We start from the raw sequence: 20,880 nt of genomic DNA, 5'->3' as shown, positions 1-20,880 counted from the left end.
CCTTGTCTTCACTACAAGAAAAAAGCACGTTCTTCACTCAAGTTAACTAACTTGAGATAAAATCCTAGTGAAAACAAAGCAGTGTGTAATTTTCACAAGTCAGTATAGAGTCACAGTCATAGGCCATGTCTACACTACAGTAGACTGGATTGACACAAGTTACATCAGAATAAACTCACCACAGTTAGTATATCTCTTGTACACATGCATATTTGGTTCCTTGCATCGGTGTAGCACAAACTCACCAGAAGTTCTTGTCGATGCACCATGGGTAGGTATCCCAGTGTGCAACTCACCATCATTCGGTGCCTTGTCCAGAAATGAGTAACACTCGAGTGGTTAAGTTCCCATCATGCAAATTCCACCATCCCATAATCCATTCATATCCCATATTTTTTTAAAAATCCCACAAACCTACTTAGCATTTTTCACTGTCCACCATCTCTGACAGAAGCACCGAGCCCGCACAGCTCTGCACTACTGTTAGGAGAATTGCAAACACAGGATGAATGATCCTCCAATGTTTGCAGAGCCACAAGAAGACTCAGAACACCTGGACACATGACAATTTTGTGGTGGACAGATTGCTATGGGACATAGCAAAAAAACAATTTAAGGTTGTTGGTGGCATTCACAGAGCAGCTGCAGATGGTAGAGAGTCACTTCTGGGCCCAAGGAACAAGGACTGACTGGTGGGATCACATTGTAATGCAGGTTGGGGATGACAAGCAGTGGCTACAGAACATTTGGATGCAAAAGGCTACATTCCTGGATCTCTGTGCTGAGTTAGCCCCAGCCCTCCAGCGCAGGGACACCAGAATGAGAGCTGCATTCAGAAGGACGCAAGCAGGAACATTTTTTTCCCAACCAATGGATTACCATTGGTGATGATGAAATGACAACAGTGATCCTGAGGGACCCAGCCTTGCTCCCTTGGCTCATGAAGCCATACTGGCCCCCTCAATAGGACCAAGGAAAGATCTACCATCTCAGCAGTACAGAATGGCAGATGAACGTGCTTTTGGTAGATTGAAAGGACTCTGGCATTGTTTATTCATGAGATTAGATCTCTGTGAGAAAAATATCCCAATGGTAACAGCTGCTTGTTGTGTTTGCTTAATATCTGTGAGGCAAAGGGGTGGGGGGAAGCTACCATTGGGGTGGAGGTGGGAGTGGCTGTCTGCTGACTTTGAACAGACAGACACAAAGTGTCATAAATATAAAGGGAAGGGTAACCACCTTGCTGTAGTGAGTGCTATAAAATCCCTCCTGGCCAGAGGCAAAACCCTTTCACCTGTAAAGGGTTAAGAAGCTAAGGTACCCTCGCTGGCACCTGACCCAAAATGACCAATGGGGGGACAAGATATTTTCAAATCTGGGGCGGGGGAGAACACAAAGGATCTGTCTGTGTGATGGTTTTGCCAGGAACAGATCAGGAATGCAGACTCACAACTCCTGTTAAGTTAGTAAGTAATCTAGCTAAAAATGCGTTAGATTTCCTTTTGTTTAATGGCTGGTAAAATACACTGTGCTGGATGGAATGTATATTCCTGTTTTTGTGTCTTTCTGTAACTTAAGGTTTTGCCTAGAGGGATTCTCTATTTTTTTAATCTGATTACCCTGTAAAGTATTTACCATCCTGATTTTACAGAGGTGATTCTTTTACCTTTTCTTTAATTAAAATTATTCTTTTAAGAACCTGATTGATTTTTCATTGTTCTTAAGATCCAAGGGTTTGGGTCTGTGTTCACCTGTACAAATTGGTGAGGATTCTTATCAAGCCTTCCCCAGGAAATGGGGTGTGTAGGGCTTGAGAGGGGGGGGTGAGGGGGATATTTTGGGGAAGATGTCTTCAAGTGGGCTCTTTCCCTGTTCTTTGTTTAAAACGCTTGGTGGTGGCAGCATACGGTTCAAGGACAAGACAAAGTTTGTACCTTGGGGAAGTTTTTAACCTAAGCTGGTAAGAATAAGCTTAGGGGGTCTTTCATGCAGGTCCCCACATCTTCACCCTAGAGTTCAGAGTGGGGAAGGAACCTTGACACAAGGGCTGTTAGAAGAGCTCAACAAGGAGCTACGGTGCTGAAGGAGGCCTTGAAAGAGCACTTTAACCACCAACCACAGTGTTGTACCCAACCCTGAAGTTTTGGGGTGTGGTGCTTAGTGTACCTTTATGAATATAGCAGTCTGTTAATATACCTATTAATTGTGCAGGGTTTGCTGTACATTTATAATTATTACACTCTGTCATGGACCTGTGGTCCTGTACAAGAACAAGGAGTGGGTGCTGTCAGTACCGCTGTGCATTCTGCAGTAGATGTTATGAAGTAATAAAGAGGAATTAATTTCTAAAACAGAGTTTTATTGTGAATCAAAACCAGTGTAAAAAAGTGTTCAGTTTAAAAACCAATCCAATAAAAAGTTATGTAAATAAATTAATGGAACAGAACATAGCAAGGGGAAAGGACATTCATGTCCTTTTCAGTCCATTTTGCCTACACATACAGCAATCACAGGTCAATGTATGTTGAAGCTGTGGTTGCCTTCATTGTCCCCCAGCTTGGGGTGGTATGGGTAGGGATGCAGGGCCTGATGCCACAAAAAACACTGGGGTGTACGGAACTGTTAAAATTTAGTTCTCCATATCCTGGTGCATCTTCCACCCCTTTTCCTGCTGGGACTTCTGGGCCTTTCCTATCCGCTCTTTCCTTCTGCATAGTGTCTGAAATATTCACCCTCCAGACTCTCTGTTCATAGTCCGATGCAGCACTGACTTGCAGGATCTCTGAGAACATGTCCTCCTGAGTCCTTTCTTTCCCCTTCTTGTCTTGGTCAGGTGTTCCACAGGTCTGGAGGAGGGAGCCCTCAAGGCCGCAATAGAAACAACTAGAAATAAAACACACAGATGTATCATTGTATTCATAATCACATAGGAAAGTGAAAGTTGTGTTTCAGAATTCCCACTCTTTGCTCCCCTAAAGTTTTAAACACCACATGCTTTTACTGACACTTCAACTTTGGAGCAGCTCTGCACAGCAGTCCCAGCCATGGTGAATTTGGGCAAGCAGGGTCATGGGGACCAGTACTGAGGGAAGGAGGAGGGAATTGTTCAGGTGCATAAAACAATACAATTTCAGCTCCTATTAACACGGGTGCAAGTACAGGCAACTGGCACGGTCTTCCACAGGCAGAAGGGGTGAATTAATGCATGGGCCCATGGAGCGTAGAAGTGGGGGAGCCACCAGCACCAGAACTGTGGCCATGCCCCCTGCTCCTCCTCTTCCCCCAGGGTCCCGCCTCCTGGCCAGGCCAGAAGCTGGAGTTGGACAGTAGTAAGAGCAGCCCAGGAAGCCTGGGCCACTATGGGGAGGGTCTGGGGTGCCGAAGAGCAACCCCCAGCCTGCATCCCTGCCCCATGGGGCACGCCACTGCCGGTGGGACCCAGGGGCAGGGGCTCAGGTCCAGACTCCTGCCCCCACCCTGGGTCCTGCACTAGGGTTGCCAACTTTCTACTCGCACAAAACCGAACACCCTTGCCCTGCTCCCTCCCCCACCCCCACTCACTCCATCTGTCACTTGCTCACTTTCACCAGGCTGGCTCAGGGGGTTGGGGTGCAGGAGGGGGTGAGGGGTCCGGCTGGGGCTGAGGGCTCTGGGGTGGTACCAGAAATTAGCCCCTTCCTGCACCCTGAACTCCTAAAGGCTGAGGCAGAGGGCAGGGATGCAGGAAGGGGTGAGGGCTCCGGCTGGGGGCTCTGGGTGAAGCCAGAGATGAGGCGTTTGGGGTGTGGGAGGGGGCTCCAGGCTGGGGGGGGTTGGAGTGTGGGAGAGGCCTCAGGGCTGGGGGAGAGGGGTTCAGAGTGCAAGAGGGGGCTCCAGGTTGGGGCAAGGGGTTGGGTGCCAGGGGCAGGGCTCCAGATGGTGGGGCAGGCTTTGAGTTGGGGCTGGGGATGAGGGGTTTGGGATGCGGGAGGGGGGGACCAGGGTTGAGACAGTGGGTTGGGGCATGGGAGGGGGTGAGGGGTGCAGGCTCTGGTCAGCGCTCACCTCATGTGGCTCCCCTCCAGCTCCTACCATGTGAAAGTGCATCCAGGTGGGGTCTATGTGCTGCCCTGTCCAAAAGCACTGCCCCCGCAGCTCCTATTGGCTGCAGTTCCCGGCCAATGGGAGTTACAAGGCCGGTGCCTTGCGCAGGGGCAGTGTGTGGAGTCCCCTGGATGCCCCTATGCCTAGGAGCCAGAGCGGGGATATGCCACTGCTTCTGGGAGCCACACAGAGCCACAGCAGACAGAGAGCCTGCCTTAGCCCTGCTGCATTGCTGACTGGACTTTTAATGGCCCAGTCAGTGGTGCTGACCGGAGATGCTAGGGTCCCTTTTCTACTGGGCATTCTGATCAAAAAACAGACACCTGGTAACCCTATCCTGCACACATGCTCTGTGGAGGGAGGAGGCCCTGGCCCAGCCTGACAGGAATCAGGGAGCTCCAGAAAGGTTGCAGACATAGAGGAGCATAGATGTCGATTCCGTGGGTTCTCTGGGGCTGGAGCACCCACTGGGAAAAAATGGTGGGTGCTGAGCATCCACCAGCAGCCCCCCTATCAGAACCTCCCTCTCCCTCCAGTGCCCACCAGTGGACCCCGCTGATCAGCACCTCCCCCTCCGCGCCTCCTGCCTGCCACAATCAGCTGTTTCGCAGGAGGCTGGGGGGAGAGGAACAAGGACGCAGCATGCTCAGGGGAGGGGGCAGGAAGAGGCAGAGTGGAGGTGGAGTGGGGGTGGGAAGAGGTGGGTAAGGGTGGGGCCTTGGGAGAAGGAGTGGAGTGGGAATGGAGCCTGGGGCAGAGCCGGGGCTTGAGCATCCCCAGGCACATTGTAAAGTCAGTACCTGTGGCAAGAAGCTGGGCAAGGAAGGCTCCTCCAGCACAGCTTCTGCTGCTACTGGCCCGGCCTCAGCAGCCACCACTCTCCACCCGGGCTCGCTTAGTGCCTGCACCCGGTTCCCACTGCCAGGCTGTCCCTGCTGGGTCCTGCTGCTGCCAAGATGCCCCTGCCTGGTCCCGCCTGCTCCCAGTGACAGGCTGCCGCTGGGCTTTGTGCCCAAGGTAGCAACCATATGCCTCTGGCCCCAGGCTTGCAGTTTGAAGGGACAATGCTCCCTCATCCCCCAAACTACACCTATACTACCACCACTCCTCACCTTCCTGAGGCTACTATGCCCATGTTAAAAGGGGGGCTATGGCCCTCCCACTTTTATAAGTGGAGGAGGGACAAAGGTTCCCTTGGCCCCCAGGGTGTGAGGGGGCAAAATGTTCTTTCTGCCCAGGGCACCAGTAAATCTTAATCTGCCTCTGACAGGTGATGGTGATTTTAGCTGATATCTCGCTCCTGAGGGTAACCAAGACAAAAAAGGTACAGCTGCTACTGGCATCTTGGAGCCGTTGGGGCCCATATGTCTCTAGACTGTTTATTGCAATGGTGCCTGCTGAAGTCATCGAGGACTAGCATAGGAAAGTGTCCTACCGTGGAGAGACAAATAAGGCTGTCATTTCCTAAAGAACTTTGTGTCATGGAGTGTTCGCCCCCACACTAACCTGGAATGGATTAATGGGACTGAGAAAAGACCAATTAACTATATAGGCCACACCTGAGGGAAATTAGGAGGCCTAAGCAACCTTGAATTAATAGTGGAGCCCAGCTGAGAAGGAACAAGTGGGGCTGGTATAAAGCCAAGAAATTGGAAGCAGAAAAAGGCTGTAGTGGGGAAGCCTGTAGTTATTCACTATGCATTACACAGGGAAAGGGGGAAACCTGGGGAGAGTACAAGCCTAGAGGATCCAGGCCCTGTAGGAAGGGTTTTATGCTGGTCGAACAGAAGCCTGAGAGAGGCAGAGCAGGAAAAGGCTCAAGGAAACGGTGGCAAGGTGGGATGTTGCAGACATTGGCAGCTGATTAAAGGGTCCTTGAGCTGGAACCTAGAATAGAAGGTGGCCCTGGGTTCCCCTACCAGCCACTGGGGAAGTGGCACAGTCAGGGCAGTAGATTTAAAGACTACCTGGGATGGTTCATCTTGTGGGCCTTTGATACCTCAGAAGGGGGAAAACCTATAGCGACCTGTCTGGAGGGCCAAGCCACAAAGAGTGAGTACCCCGTGTCAGAGAGAGAGAGAAAGGTGACGGAGCACACAAATGAATGACAGAAGGGGTTCTTGGATCTGGAAGGAGCAGCCAGGAGGAGGTGCCCTAGCTGTGAGTGTCCCTTGTTACACTTTGAAAGAGGATTGCAGATACCTCCACGAAAGTTTCATTGAGATCTCTCAGGAGAATTCAAGGGACATCCCAGTAAACATAAACAAACTGCTCCACATAGCTCCCTTCCCCTCTCCCCACCACCTAACCCTACAGGGAAATGAAAAGTAAATACCAACTCCACCTCACTTTGTTGTACCTCTACCTCTTCTAATATGAGTAAATTAATGAGAAGTCAATACTTAAGTCCGGCTTAGCTTGGGGTTGGATGTCATTAGTATATCTAAACATTGTAATGGAAAAGGTATTCACACATTTACCCAAGGTTCCTTCCCCTGCATTGGGCTCACCCACTCTTGGCTGCCAGGAGTGGCTAGACTGTGGTGAATTCTCACACAGGTCCTGGCTCACGGCATAGCTCAATCATGTCTCCCATCCTTCTTGTCCTCTTTCTCCTCCTCTTCCTTGCTGTTAGCAGCAGGGGACTGCATCTTGGGCTCCTTGGAGGTATTCATGGTGCTCTGTGGGGTTGCAGCAGGTCTGTGGCTCATCACCAGATCAGCTGTTGGCTTCCCTGACCTACTGGTGTGCTTGCAGCTGTTCCTTCACTTTCACACAGCACTGCTGCTGATCATAGCCCTTCCCCTGCACCCTGCCTGCAAACTACTAGTAGATGTCCATGTTTCTATGGCTGGTCCATAGCTGTGCCTACACAGCCTCTTCTCCCCACAGGCCCGGGAGATCCAGTACCTCCTGACTACTCCAGGCAGAAGAACAGAAGGGGCTAAGGTGCACCAGTGCCCAAGGCCCCCACAATGGCAGGGAATGAAGTGAAATATACCAGATGATCCTAAGCAAGTGACCTACACTCTACAGTGCAGAGGAAGGGGAAAAAACCCCAAGGTCCCTGCCAATCTGACCTATGGGAAAATTCCTTCCTAATCCTGAATATGGTGATCAGTTAGATCCTCACCATGTGAGTCAGACCGACAAGCCAAGTACCTGAGAAAGAGAATTCTTAGTACCCCCTTTGGCCAATGGCCTACCCATCCAGTGTCCCATCTACAGCTGTGGCCATCTATGATGCTTTAGAGGTAGAATGGGGGAAACAGAATATATTGTGGGAGGGGGAATCCTGCTGACCACTGCAGGTGACCAACTGAAGCCCGGAGGTTTTAGGAATACAAGACATGAATCAGCAGGGACCTTCAGGGCTCTTGAGCCCAGCCCCCTGCTGCCACATACACTCCCATACATACATTTGTCAAGCACTATCTTAACACTAATTAAGTTTGTTTGACTCCTCAATTCCTATTGGGAAGGTGTTCCAGAACCTCACCTGTCTGACAGTAAGAAATCTTCTAATTTCCAATTTAATTTATTCATGGCCACCTTATACCCATTTGTTCCTGTGCCAACATTGTCCTTTAGCTTAAATAGTTCTTCTCCCTCCATGGTGTTTACGCCTGGATGTATTTATAGAGAACAATCATATCCCCTCTCAGCCTCCATTTTCCTGAGCTAAACAAGCCAAGTTCTTTTAGTTTCCTCTTGTCAAATAGGCCCTCCATGCACCTGTTATCCTAGTAACTCTTCTCTGTACCTGTTGCAGTTTCAATTCATCTTTCGCAAATCTGGATGACCAGAACTCTATACAGTATTCCTGATGTGGTCTTACCAGTGCCTTGTACAATGATGTTAACACTTCTGTAGCTCTACTGGAAATGCCCCTCCTGACACATCCTAGGATTGCATTTGCATTTTTCACAGCCACATCATATTGGCTTATCCTTTGACTAGGTTCCCCTATAACTTGACTTGTTAACTTGTGGTGAAACTACAACCTGCCTTGTTTTCACCAGGATTTTACCTCAAGTTAGTTAGCGTGAGTTAAAAACACCCTTTTTCTTTTGCTAGGGAAGACAAGGCTACAGTGTTTCATTAACAAATCTTCCTTCTATGCTCATGACATCCAGGCTATAGTTAAATCCGGCTGGTTCCATCTCCAGAAACTGTTCTTTCCTCTTCCGCACTAGTACTAAAATTCTAGTCGATGCTCTCATCCCTCTACCGCTTCTTCTCTGGTCTCCCCATATTTCAACTTTCATCCCTCTACTCCCAACTATAATGCTATGGCATTAGAACAGTCTTCCTCTTAATGCTCTCACCTTGTCATTCTCTTTTTGGCATCCCTTAACTGACTACGCTGTGCCTTCCCTCTGCCAGATTCAAATTTCTCGCCCTCACCTTCAAAGTCAAGATAAACACAAGATGGTATGTCTGCATGTTTGTAAAAATGGACAGAAAACTGTATTTGAAAGAAGAAACTGCCACAAAGAGCAAACTCTCCAAAAAATGGTCATCACCAAGTGCTATAGATTTGTAGACCTACTCTCTGAATAAAGAAATGTTGGGCCTGATTTATGTAGAGGTGTCTACTAACAGCAGCCTGTCCACTGAAGGTAGGACAAGAAGTAATCAGCTTAATCAGTGGCAAGGAAGATTTATGTTAGATATTAGGAAAAACTTTCTAACTATAAAAATAATTAAGTACTGGAATAGGTTTCTAAGGGAGGTTCTGGAATTGCCATCATTGGCATTCTTAAGAACATGTTAGACGAACACCTATCAGGATGGTCTAGGTATTCTTGGTCCTGTCTCAGCACAGGGGGATGGACTAGATGACTTCTCGAGGTCCTTTCTAGCCCTACATGTCTATGGTTCTATTATTTTAAATGTCCGTTTTAAGAATTAGGGACTAACAGCTACCATTTAAAACCTGTAAGCTTCATAAAAAAGGTCACCAAAAAGAAGAGTTTGATGGTCTGTCTGTTGCTGATTTTATTTATTTAAGATTCATTTTAAGTTCAAGACTTACTGTCCCCAACACTGGAAAAAGTAAGGTAACATGGTAGAAAACAGATGGTGAAATTAAGTAGTGCTGACTATTGATATTATCCTTGCTGCTAAAGGGGATGAATTACTTAAACATTTGTGATCTTTATAACTTTCAGGGTAAAGATGTACTTAAGGGCAAACAGTCAGACTCAGGGATTTTTAAATATGTAATCATGGTATTGGGTACCATCATAAATCAATAAATATACACTGTTTTTTTTTCTCGGACTGCACAGACAGACAATCTCTCTGACAGATTCACATTTTTTTCCAAAAAAAGGGGGGCACCCCCAAGCCACAAAATATTGTTACTCCTTTTGGCCTGTGTGGCTAGACAAAATTCAGGGTCTAACAGTTTGTTCCAGTTGGGAGTAGAAATTGGTGATAATCAGGTATTTCTTTGATGCAGTTTTGTTTATTTACAAAGAACATACAAGCTCTTGTCTCTGAATGCAGAAGGAACCACAAACAAAAGGAGAAATTTGTTAGTTTACAGCCCCAAGCCTCTTTAGCCAACACACCCAAAAGCTCTCCCTCTCTCTAGCTTTTTCCAGGGGCACATTGTGTTCACAGGCTATTGCTAGACTTTGCTGTCTTTTGCCTCTGCCACTCCCTCTGTTCTTGTCTGTCTTCAGTTTCTGTGTGTTCTCTCACACGCACGCACACACACTTGATCAAAATACCCAGTTGAACCCTCGGCCCACCAGGTGCTAGTTTCTGGGCACACTCTTGTTTTGTGTGTGATCCTTTAAGTGTTTCTTACTAAATGGGGGACTTGTTCACATATCAGTTTGAACTAGGTTTTAACTCCACCCATAGCAAGGTTTCATCCAGCTCATAACAATACTAAGAGGAAGAACATCCCAGGAGAGCATATCTTCTTTAATTCTAACCACAGTTAGAGAACAGTTTATTGGTCCACTGTCTTTCCAAGTGCATGCTTGTTGTCAATGGCAATGCTCCAAACTCAGAATTGCAGATCCCCCTGCAGATCTTTTCTCTTCAACGTTTAACTGTAGAGAGTAACACAGTAACTTTTATTCTCCAGTCTTCTTCAGGGGCGGCAAGTTGTATAGGCCTGTGGTGCCTGTGCTCCAGCAAATTCAGGGCCTCAGCGGCCCGGCTCCATGGATGTTCGGGGCCGGGTCTCTCCCCTGGCCCTGCCTGCTGCCACCCCTGCGCGCCTCCCCCAGAGCATCCCCCATCCCCGCCTGCTGCCCCGCACACCTCCCCTGAGTGTCCCTGCCTCATCTGTGCCCTGAGCAGCGGGCGACTGCCCCCTGCAGCTGCGCGCTGCACTCCCTCATCCGCCACTGCTGGCTAAGGGAGGGGCGCTGGCAACAGGCTGACTGCTGCACCTGCAGAGGAAGGAGGCGCAGCGGCATTGAACCCCCCCAACCCTGGCAGGCGACTCCCAGGAGGCTTATCCTGTCTGGACCTCCTGAGCCGCAGCCTGGGGCTTGGGTGAGCTTCGTGCTGGGGGCGCGGGAGGGAGAGGAGAGGAGGCTTCTCCCCCATAGCTCTCTGCTGCCGGTGGGGAGAGCGCTAGGGAGAGTCTTACTCTCTGGCCCCAGCCCCAGGGCAGCCTGCCTGCTGCACCCCGAAGTTTGAACTCCTCAGCCAGACTCCTCACCCCCCGACCCCAACCCTCTGCCCTAGCTCTGAGCCCCTCCCACACCCCAAACCCCTCATCCCCAGCCCCACTCCAGAGCCCACACCCCCAGCCAGAGCCCTCACCCCTGCCCTGCACCCCAACCCTCTGCCCCAGCCCTGAGCCCCCTCCTGCACCGTGAAGCCATCATCCCAGGCCCCATTCTTTGCTTAGGAATTGGCGTTTCTTTCCTTTGTTCTTTATAAGTGGTTCTTCGGGGCGCATTGCTGTGAGTGCTAGGCTGTCTGACTTGTAGGCCTTGTCTGCACTGGGTTATTTTACACCAACATAGCTGCATTTGTGCAAGCCTCTAGTGTAGACAATCCATGCCCAGTTAACCATGACTTGTGCTGGCACAGTTTATCTCAGTGTGAAATCCCAGTGTGGATAAGCCATTAGTAAGGTGACAACTCCACTTTATCTAAAAAATTAGTTTTATAAAAACAAACCCTTAAGACTCACAGAAAAATGTTCCCCGTGTTATTCTTTTAAATTCCGTTGAAAACACTGGTTTTTACAGCAAGGACAAATTTCCATGAAGTGTTTGCTACCCAAATGTTACAGCACTGAGAACTTGGAAGCACCTTAATTAATTTTCATTGTCCAAGATAAGCGAAGCACAGACTGTGAGAGAGTCATAAATAGGTAAAGAAATACTTGTTTACAATATATGGCTTTCAGGCTGGCCATGTGCCCGATCATAGAGTTTTGCATTTACCTCTCTGTGCACATTAATGAAGATTTACCCTTTTAGATTCCTTTCATCTTGGTTACTAGGCTGAAATATTTGTATAATAGTTAAAACAACAAATCCAGTTAAATCAGTGTACATCCCCAGTCGTAATGCTCTGCCTGGATATTGGTGGGGAGTGCGACATGAATGGTAATCTATGTATGCTAAACCCTATAATCCAGTATTCTGTGACATCTGTAACAAATCCATAGCCACTATCCACTTGTGATTTCACGATGATAGAATTCAGATGCTCCTGCGCCATAAACCCAAACCCTTAGCAGCTGAGCTGAAAGACTATCTCTTACGTATTAGCAACATGGAGCATACTCTACAATATATGCTTGAGCTTGCTCTACCGTTGAGTATTTCTGATTCTACCCAGTGAAGGACAATTTTACCCATATTAGCTAGTTCATTACAATATCAACACTTATGTAGTTCAATACAACTTCATGCCCAGCTCATGAAACATGCACATATTACTGGCCTGCTACTCCTCTCAGTAGAATAATTCCATTGACTTCAAAGGTAGAACTCCTCAGCACAAGAGGAGAATCAGGCCCCATAAGCCCTTTTAATCAATGATTTGCATCCCACAAAATAAAAAAGGATCCACATGGCAGAAAAACCCTACCAAAATAAAACATGCCACTGAAGGTGTTTCTGCCCCTGTGGAGAAGATGTGAGAATAAACAACACATAATAGATATTAGTCACATTGCTTATTGCACTGTTGGCAGGCACTCAGATACTATGGTGATAAATGCAGTATAAGAACCTGAACAGAACAGAATAGAAGCTGGAGTAGGAAAAGGGGGGTAGTGAGTAGGGCAGCTTGGCCAGAGCAAAGTGGGCAAGGAATGGAGTAGAAGATGTGAAGAGAGATGGGACAATTTGTCCCCAGCTTTGAAAGAGAAAACAAGGAACTTGAATTTTATGTGGAAGGATAAAATAGCACAAGTTTCTCTGTAACCTTTGGTTTTGATGGAATAATACGTAATAGCCTGAATATAAAGTGAATGTGGGTGACATTTTCATTGTCTTGTTGAGAGGATGATTCAGGTGGCCTAAACCTCAGGAATATTTTCATATTGTTTTCTAATATATGAAGCCATTGAACAGTTATGTAATTACTGTGACTGAGGCCTCACTTCTGAGCAATTCAATCAAGAAACACCTGGAAAGACTGATATTGACTGTGCGTTAGTGATTAAATACTCTTCAGCTGCTTTAGAAAATGGTCCTCTTTTAAGACATTTGCTTTACAGCTGGAAAAATATATCCCAGTATCCCTACAGTAGAACCTCGCTAATTTTGACTATACTAAGCCACAAACACAATACTTTTCTCTCACACAGACACAAAAATCATACTAACCAGTAGCCTTGATCAACCCTCTTCCCAGAAAATGCCTGCTGGGTTGAAAACTCTGAGGATACCCTGAGTGAATTTCCTAGACCTTTTCCCCTGTGGAATTTCTAGCCAGTAGCTGGTCCTGGAACCATTAAGAAATGTTTCCTTAGTACAGAAGAAGCCATGGAAAAGACTGTATTAACAGTGCTACTTTTTCCATGGGAATTGGGCAGGGAGGATGAATTGCATCCCTTCAGACCTTTCCCTGATCCACACCCTCCCAACACCACAGAGCTCTCTCTACAGAATCCAAGTTGGTTGATCCTAATGAAGAATCAGAATCAAGACCAGAAATCAAGCAGCAAACGAGCCTATTTTGCAAACCACTGAAGCTGGGATTTTCAAAGAAGCCCAAGGGAATTTCATAGTTTCATTGAGTTTAAGACCAGAAGGGACCATTAGATCACTAGTCTGACCCATGGCCAGCCCACAACATTTTGGCACCTGAGGCTGGGAGCTCAAATGATGCCCCCCATGTCCCCTCACTTGGGCCAAAACTTTGAAACTCTGGGTCCTACTGGTGCCTCCCAGTCTGGCACCTGAGGTGGCTGCCTCAGTTTGCCTCATGGTAAGGCCAGCCCTAGTCTGACCCATTGCATAATACAGGCAATCAGACTTCACTCAAATACCCCATCACTGAGCCAATAATTTCAGTTAAATCAAAGGATATTAGTCCTCAGGAAACTAAACTATTGTGTACCACAGGCAAGGTGAGAGTTAGGCACCCAGCTCCCATTGCATATCAATAGGTGTTGGGCACCTGACTCCTTTGGACATTAGAGTCTACGACTCTAATAGTGTCAGAGCACAAATGAATGCAATAACTAGAGATGTCTATAGCCTAACTTTTTTTATTCTAGTGTGAAAGTGATAGGATAATGATAGGACCATGTTAGGGAACCAGGTGTGACAATTTGGGGAATCTGTCTGTACAAATTATAAAATCTGGTTGATGTTGTGAAGTTCTTATGAAAATTACTATATCATGGAAAGCCTCTCTTTCTTTATGTATCCACCATTACTGACAAGCTTGTAAGCATATGTGATAGAGTGTCCACCCCACACAAGGCAGAACTGGTTAAATTAGGCTAATTAGCCTAGTAGCCGGCAACTGGGAGGAGATTTAGGCTTGAGTGACAAGCACTGATTGATGATGAAGCCCAGCTGGGCAGGGGCAAGCTGAGCTTGTATAAAGCCAACAAGCTGAGGACAGAAGGGGGCTGCAGAGGAAGTAGTCAGCAGTCACTCCCTAGGAGAAGGGAGGTATGTTTGGGACTAGAGTCTGGCAAGATGTCAAAGAGGGAAGTAGGAAGGAGTCTAGGGAAATAGCAACAGGGTCTGGGAAGAAATAGACAAGAGTTACTAGACATAGGGTCCCTAGACTGGAACCCAGAGTAGTGGGTGGGCCAAGGTTCTCCTACCAGCCACTGGGAACGTGGCATAGGACCTGGCCTCAGAGCAGAAGACCATCTCGAATGGCATGTGGACAACCAATCCAGCAAGAGTCTGATACCCTGGAAAGGGAAAACTACATTGACTTAGCTGGAGGGCCAAGCCACAAAGATGGAGCACCCTGAGTCATGAAGAAGGAGCTCTGGAAGTCCTGGAGAGCAAGGAAGGACACAGTGTTAGCAACCGTCCGAATGGGGGCATCTGACCTGAAAAGAGCTAATCCCCAGATGTGGCCACAAGGAGACAGCCAATAATGTGCAAACCCCATAACAACTAGTTTGAGAATGTGGGTGTGATGGTTACCTCAATACAAGGGGAGGATGAGTGTTTCCAGTAGAAAAAGCAAAGAGGAAGCAACAACAGAACTACAGTGAGAGAAGGCATTTTTTGCTGAAGGCATGTATACTTTCTCGAGTTGGACCCCACAGTTGCCGCTTTCATCAGAGGAGGCCAATAAACAACAAAAATGGATCCAAGTGCTATTTATGCAGATCCTAGAGAACCAACAGAGACAATGAGAAACACAAAAAGAAAAGGAGGACTTGTGGCACCTTAGAGACTAACCAATTTATTTGCGCATAAAGTATGCATCCGATGAAGTGAGCTGTAGCTCACGAAAGCTTATGCGCAAATAAATTGGTTAGTCTCTAAGGTGCCACAAGTACTCCTTTTCTTTTTGCAAATACAGACTAACACAGCTGTTACTCTGAAGTGAGAAACACAGTTATTTCTACAGAGTTATTTGGTAAAGTTGGCTGAACTGCAACAATGTTTCCTTAAGATGATCCAGGAGGAAATTAGCCATTAGGAATGGAAAAGAGGTTCTGTGGCTAAGGAGCCAGAGGTCTTGCCAAGCAAGTGTCACGCCTGTGGGAGAAGGGGACACCTGAAAAAGGAATGCCCCTCCCTATGTTGTAATAAAAAGGTTTGTCTGGAAGGAAGGAAAGCAGAACAGCCAAGAAGAGTCCCACCTGTCGCGAGAGCAGGAAAGGGGGATACCTGTTTTTCCTGTGGGGAATTAGGGCATGTAATGAGGGGCTATCCTAACAAGAAGGGTAAAAATACCCAGGAAAAGAGCAAGTCTGAGGGAAAGGAACAGAAGGGAGTGCCAATGGCCCACTACTTGGGCACAAAAGCTAGCAGAGAAGGCCAAAGGGGCTATAATGATGGAAGGTAGAGAGGAGTTGGAAGGAAGAAACACTCCCACAAAGATAAAGCTGAAGGATACTGGGATAAATATGGAGACTAGCTGGAATACGGTGAGAGCTCAGACCCAGAAGGAAAGGGTTCTTGGGTAGCCTGTGGAGCAATGGCAGAGGCTATCTGAGGAGTTGATAGCTGAGGAGCAGGCCCTAGAGTTCCAATGGGAGAAGTACTGTGGCACTATGGAAGAACAGGGCACACTGCTTCTCTTCATGCGGGACCTGGGGCAGGCAAAGCGATAACCTGTGGGTCCAGTTATGAAAAATGCAAGATAGGCAGCACCTGTACCTCCATGGAATAGTCTTAAGAGGGAGGGTATGTGATGGGGTGTCCACCCGACACAAGGCAGAATAGGTTAAATTAGGTCAATAAAACTGGTCGGCTGCACCTGGGAGAAGACTTAGGTTTGAAGATGATGAAGCCCAACTGGGCAGAGGCAGGCTGAGCTTGTATAAAGCCAGCAAGCTGAGGACAGAATGGGGCTGGCTGGCTGGGCTGCACTGGCAGTGGTGATTGCCGACCAGGCAACTGAACTGGTTGTGTAGGCTGAGAGAGGCTGAGAGCTGGGACTTGTAACTCAGGAGCGGCTTGGGCTGGTGGTTGGCTGGCTGAACAGAGTTGCAAATACAGGTTGAGAGGGACAGGCTGGAAGTGATTTTGGAAAATGGGGGAGAAGAGGCAAGGGATGAGGAATAGCTGCGGATTAGGAAGAAGGAAAAACAGAATAGAAATACCTGTATCTGAAGAAGAGGGAGCAAACATGGATGGAAAAAAAGAGAACTTCTAATTATTAAATCACTAGCTGAAGAGGTAAAGTCAGAGGTAACAGGAGATGTTAATCCCTTTAAAACCATGGAATAGATTAGGTGAAATATCTGTGATATATTAAGAGCTAAAAGGCTGCAGGGTGGAGATTTCTTAGTAGAATGTACCCATAAGGCAGAAAAACTTCTTAAAACTACAGTTTTAGGGAAAATAAAAGTAATTTGCAAGCTACCTAAACATATAACAGAAGCAAGAGGAATAATGTATGGGGTTCCACTTGGCATGATTGAGGATGAAATGAAAAGGGGTATAAGTGAGGACCAAGTGCTGTTTGTTAAATGACTGATTAGCAGGAGAGCGGGAGAACACAAACCATCCACAGCCACCTGAGTAACATTTAAAGGTGCAATGCTACCTAATAGGGTTAATATGGTTTAACCCAGAAGAGATGATATCCCGTATCTCCCAGCCCCTTTGAGATGTTCTAAATGTCAAAGTTTCGGGCATGTGGCAGCTGTCTGTAAGGGGAAAACAAGGTGTCCCAAATGTGAAGGAGAACCCTTGTATGAGAACTGTCCGTGAGGAACAGAACTAACATGCAGCAATTGTGAGGATAAGCACAGGGCAGCATACAAAGGATGTGTGGCAGAGGAATGAGCTAGAGGGAGATACAGAAAATTAAAATTATCCATACAATATCCTATGTAGTAGCCACCAAAATATATTCACAGCACAATATACAGAAGGAGGAAAATGCTACTGAGGGAAAAGAGCTACCAGTACACCTACATGCCGTTCAAGGCAGGAAAGATAATACAAGGGGAATAAATGAAGATGTACTGCTTGTAGGCAAAGAGAAATTTATAGCTTTTCTGACAGAAGTTATTAAGTGCACTTTACAGACAGGGAAGAAGACTGAAAGAATAAAAATTATAACAAGTGGCAGAAAAGTATTTCCATATAGGCCCTCTCTCTTTAGACTGCATTCATATAATTTTAAAAATGAAAATAACAGTGCAGTTTAAACAACACAGGTCTAATGTTTTGGGTTTGGGTTTGGTTTTGGTTTTTTTGCTGGAATGCATATAGTTTAATAACACATGGTCAGGAATTAAAAGAAAACTGTTTTTGAAATAGAGAAAGCAAACCTGGAGTGATATGTATACGAGAAACAAGGTCAGTGAGGAAACTTATGTTTAGACTTTCAGGATACAATGTAGTCAGATGTGACAAAGAAATAACAAGAGGAGGAGGGGCTTGTGCATTTATAAAGAAAGGTCTTAGTTATGTTGACTTAACTGTACAGAACTTAAGTTTTGAGTACAATATTGTTGAGATTCCTCTGCAGAACAATAGCAGCTTTATATGAATCTATAACGTTTACAACCCCTTTTAAAAACAAGACAGTCTAGACTTGGAAGAGTAAATTCAGGGTGTCAAAGGCCAATATATTATTTGTGGAGACCTTAATAGCCATAATGAATTATGGGGAAGCATGAAAACTGATTATAATGGCAAATGCCTGGGACAGTTCATTGACATGCACAATATGGTATTGCTCAGTACTGGAGCACCTACTATGTTTAAGCTGGTGGATAGAACCTTTTCAGGTTTAGAGCTAGGAATTGCAACAAACAAAACAGCAAGCAAATGCTGCTGGTAAACCTATAAAAGAGATGGAATGGGAAGTGATCACTTTCCTGTGTAAATTACATATCAAGACCAAGGTAATGTTAAAAACAATGAAGGAATTCCTACCTGGAGCCTTAGAAAAGCAAACTGGGGACTCTTTAAGAGTACATGTGCTGATATCTAAGTACCAAATTGTAGTGATAATCTAGCAGAATTTCATGATAATATAATAACAGGAGTTGTAACAGCAGTCAACCTAGCGATACATAAAACATTGAATTGCCACAAACTCAGAAATCTTCAGAATGAAGATTGTAAAGCAACACCTAAAGGGAGAAAGAGAGAGAGAGAAGGCATACAAACAAGCAAAAATTACAACGAATAACAAGGACTTAATGAACTATAAAATATGTAAAGCAGTGGCACAAAGAATTATTAAAAAGGCAGAGAAAGAGAGTTGGAGACAGTATTGTGGGAAAATGAACAAAGATTCCAAGGTTACACAGAGCTATATAAACAAGTTAAAAGAATGAATGGGATACGAAGTAAAAACAAATTTATACCTGGTCTTATAGTAAATGATAAAGTTGAAAATTGTAACTTAGGAAAAGTGGACATTTTAGCAAAGGAGTTCCAAAAAGTTAGCAGTGATATAAGAGGAAACACTACAAGGACACTCTTAAAGTATATCTTAAGAAGGGAGGCATTGACCCCATGAACTGGGAAGAGCTGGCTGGCAATAGACTGCAATGGCATTGCATTATATCTCAAGCCTCAGCCCATTTTGAAGAGAATCGCCTTGCTCAAGAGGCTGCAAAATGGCAGAGGAGGAAGGAAAGGGTACAGCATCGCGGCCAGCAGTTGTGCTCTCTCTAAGCAACCACCTGTCATATATGTGGAAAAACCTGTAGAGCACGGATTGCACTCCTCAGCCATCTTAAGTCTCATCAATGACTTTTTTCCCCCTTTTATCCTCGTATTGAGGGATAGTTGATGACAACAAGTGATTTCAATCACAGGAAAGAGTTCTGTGAACAAAAAAGAATGTTTGATGAAGAAAATTGTGAGGCCCTGCCTGGCTGGAACACAAAAAAGCTATAAACAAAAGCAAAATATACAGCTCTGGTAAAGATAGCATATGTAATGCAATGTTTAAGCACCTACCGGAAGGGAGTTTAAGAGTTTTATTGAAATAATATAATATATAGGGAAAAGAGATTCTACTGGCAGAATGGAAGGAAGCAGTCATTATACCAATAGGAAAACACAAGACCTGATGCATATAGACCTACTGTCCTCACATCATGTGGGCAAAATTGTGGAATGCATGCTAAACGAGAGATTAGTAGCATACTTGGAAAAAAAGAAATTATAAACTGTGTACAAAGGAAAGGAAGATGCACAGTTGATCATATAATAAGATTAGACACAGAAATACAAAAAACTTATGAGGAACCAAGTTTGCTAGCTTTCTCATTGGACATTGCAAAAGCATATGATGTGCTATGGAGGGAAGGCTTGCTGTAGAAATTAGCCACAACTGGAATAAGAGGAAGAATGTTCTGGTGGATAGGAGAATTCTCAAGTGATAGAACCATACAAGTCAGGGTGGGGGTGCTTTGTTGAATATTTATAAACTTACTAGTGGCACTCCACAGGGATGTGTTATCAGCCCAACCCTGTTTAACATTATAATGAATGACCTCATGGAGAGTATATGGGCAGGAATAGGTATTACAATATTTATGGATGACTGTGCTATATGGGCCAAACTCAGAATGGGGATTTCAGAATGGGGAGATACTTGGGGATTTAAGTTCTCACTTGCTAAAACAAAGGGAATGATCTACATAAAAAGGAAGACTGGGGAAGAATGGAACCAATATCTCTATACAGAAAAAATACAGGTAGTTCATAATTTTACATTCTTACGAGTTATATTTGATAATCAACTACCTTGGAAAGGTCATATAGATAATATCAAGACTAAATGTAAAGACAGGCTGCATCAACTTAAAAGCATTACTGGGAACTATTGGGATGCAGATAAGAACACATTGATGCTGTATATGGCATTAATAAGATGAGTTATAGATTATAGACGCCAAGCCTTTAACTCAGCTTCTAAATCACCCCTAAATAAATTAGAGCTGATCCAAGCCCAAGCTCTGTGAATCGCATGTGACACGAGTGTTACAACTCTGTTGTCTGGGCAGCAGGTAGTAACCGGAGAAATGCCTATAAATTTAAGCCTAGGTGTAAGCCCACCCCTATATGGGGGGCGGGGCAGCAAAGCAGGGGCACACCCATGCACGTGCACACAGAAGCCAGTGCCCTTGGCTCACGGGCTCTCGCCGCCCACTTGGAGAGGAACCTGGGCTGCTGGTGCTGGCGGTGGACAGGCTGGCTTAAGAGGGGAACCCTGGTTCTGCTAGTGGCCACCCTGGCAACAGCTGTGGCAGTGACGTGGCTGCTCTGGTGCCGCTGCAGCCACCTCCCTGCTAGGGCTGCTGTTGCTGCCAAGTGGATGCCACATGCCCGGCTGCTGCTTCCCCCCACCCGTTCCCGTGTCCCCTTCTCTTCCCCCCACCCGTTCCCACGTCCCCTTCTCTTCCCCCACCCGTTCCCACGTCCCCTTCTCTTCCCCCACCCGTTCCCACGTCCCCTTCTCTTCCCCCACCCATTCCCGTGTCCCCTTCTCTTCCCCCCACCCGTTCCCGTGTCCCCTTCTCTTCCCCCCACCCGTTCCCACGTCCCCTTCTCTTCCCCCACCCGTTCCCACGTCCCCTTCTCTTCCCCCACCCGTTCCCGTGTCCCCTTCTCTTCCCCCACCCGTTCCCGTGTCCCCTTCTCTTCCCCCCACCCGTTCCCGCGTCCCCTTCTCTTC

Source organism: Lepidochelys kempii, chromosome 3, assembly GCF_965140285.1.
Source record: "Lepidochelys kempii isolate rLepKem1 chromosome 3, rLepKem1.hap1, whole genome shotgun sequence".
In the NCBI taxonomy this organism is placed as follows: Eukaryota; Metazoa; Chordata; order Testudines; family Cheloniidae; genus Lepidochelys; species Lepidochelys kempii.
Note: the sequence above shows the minus strand (reverse complement) of the source record.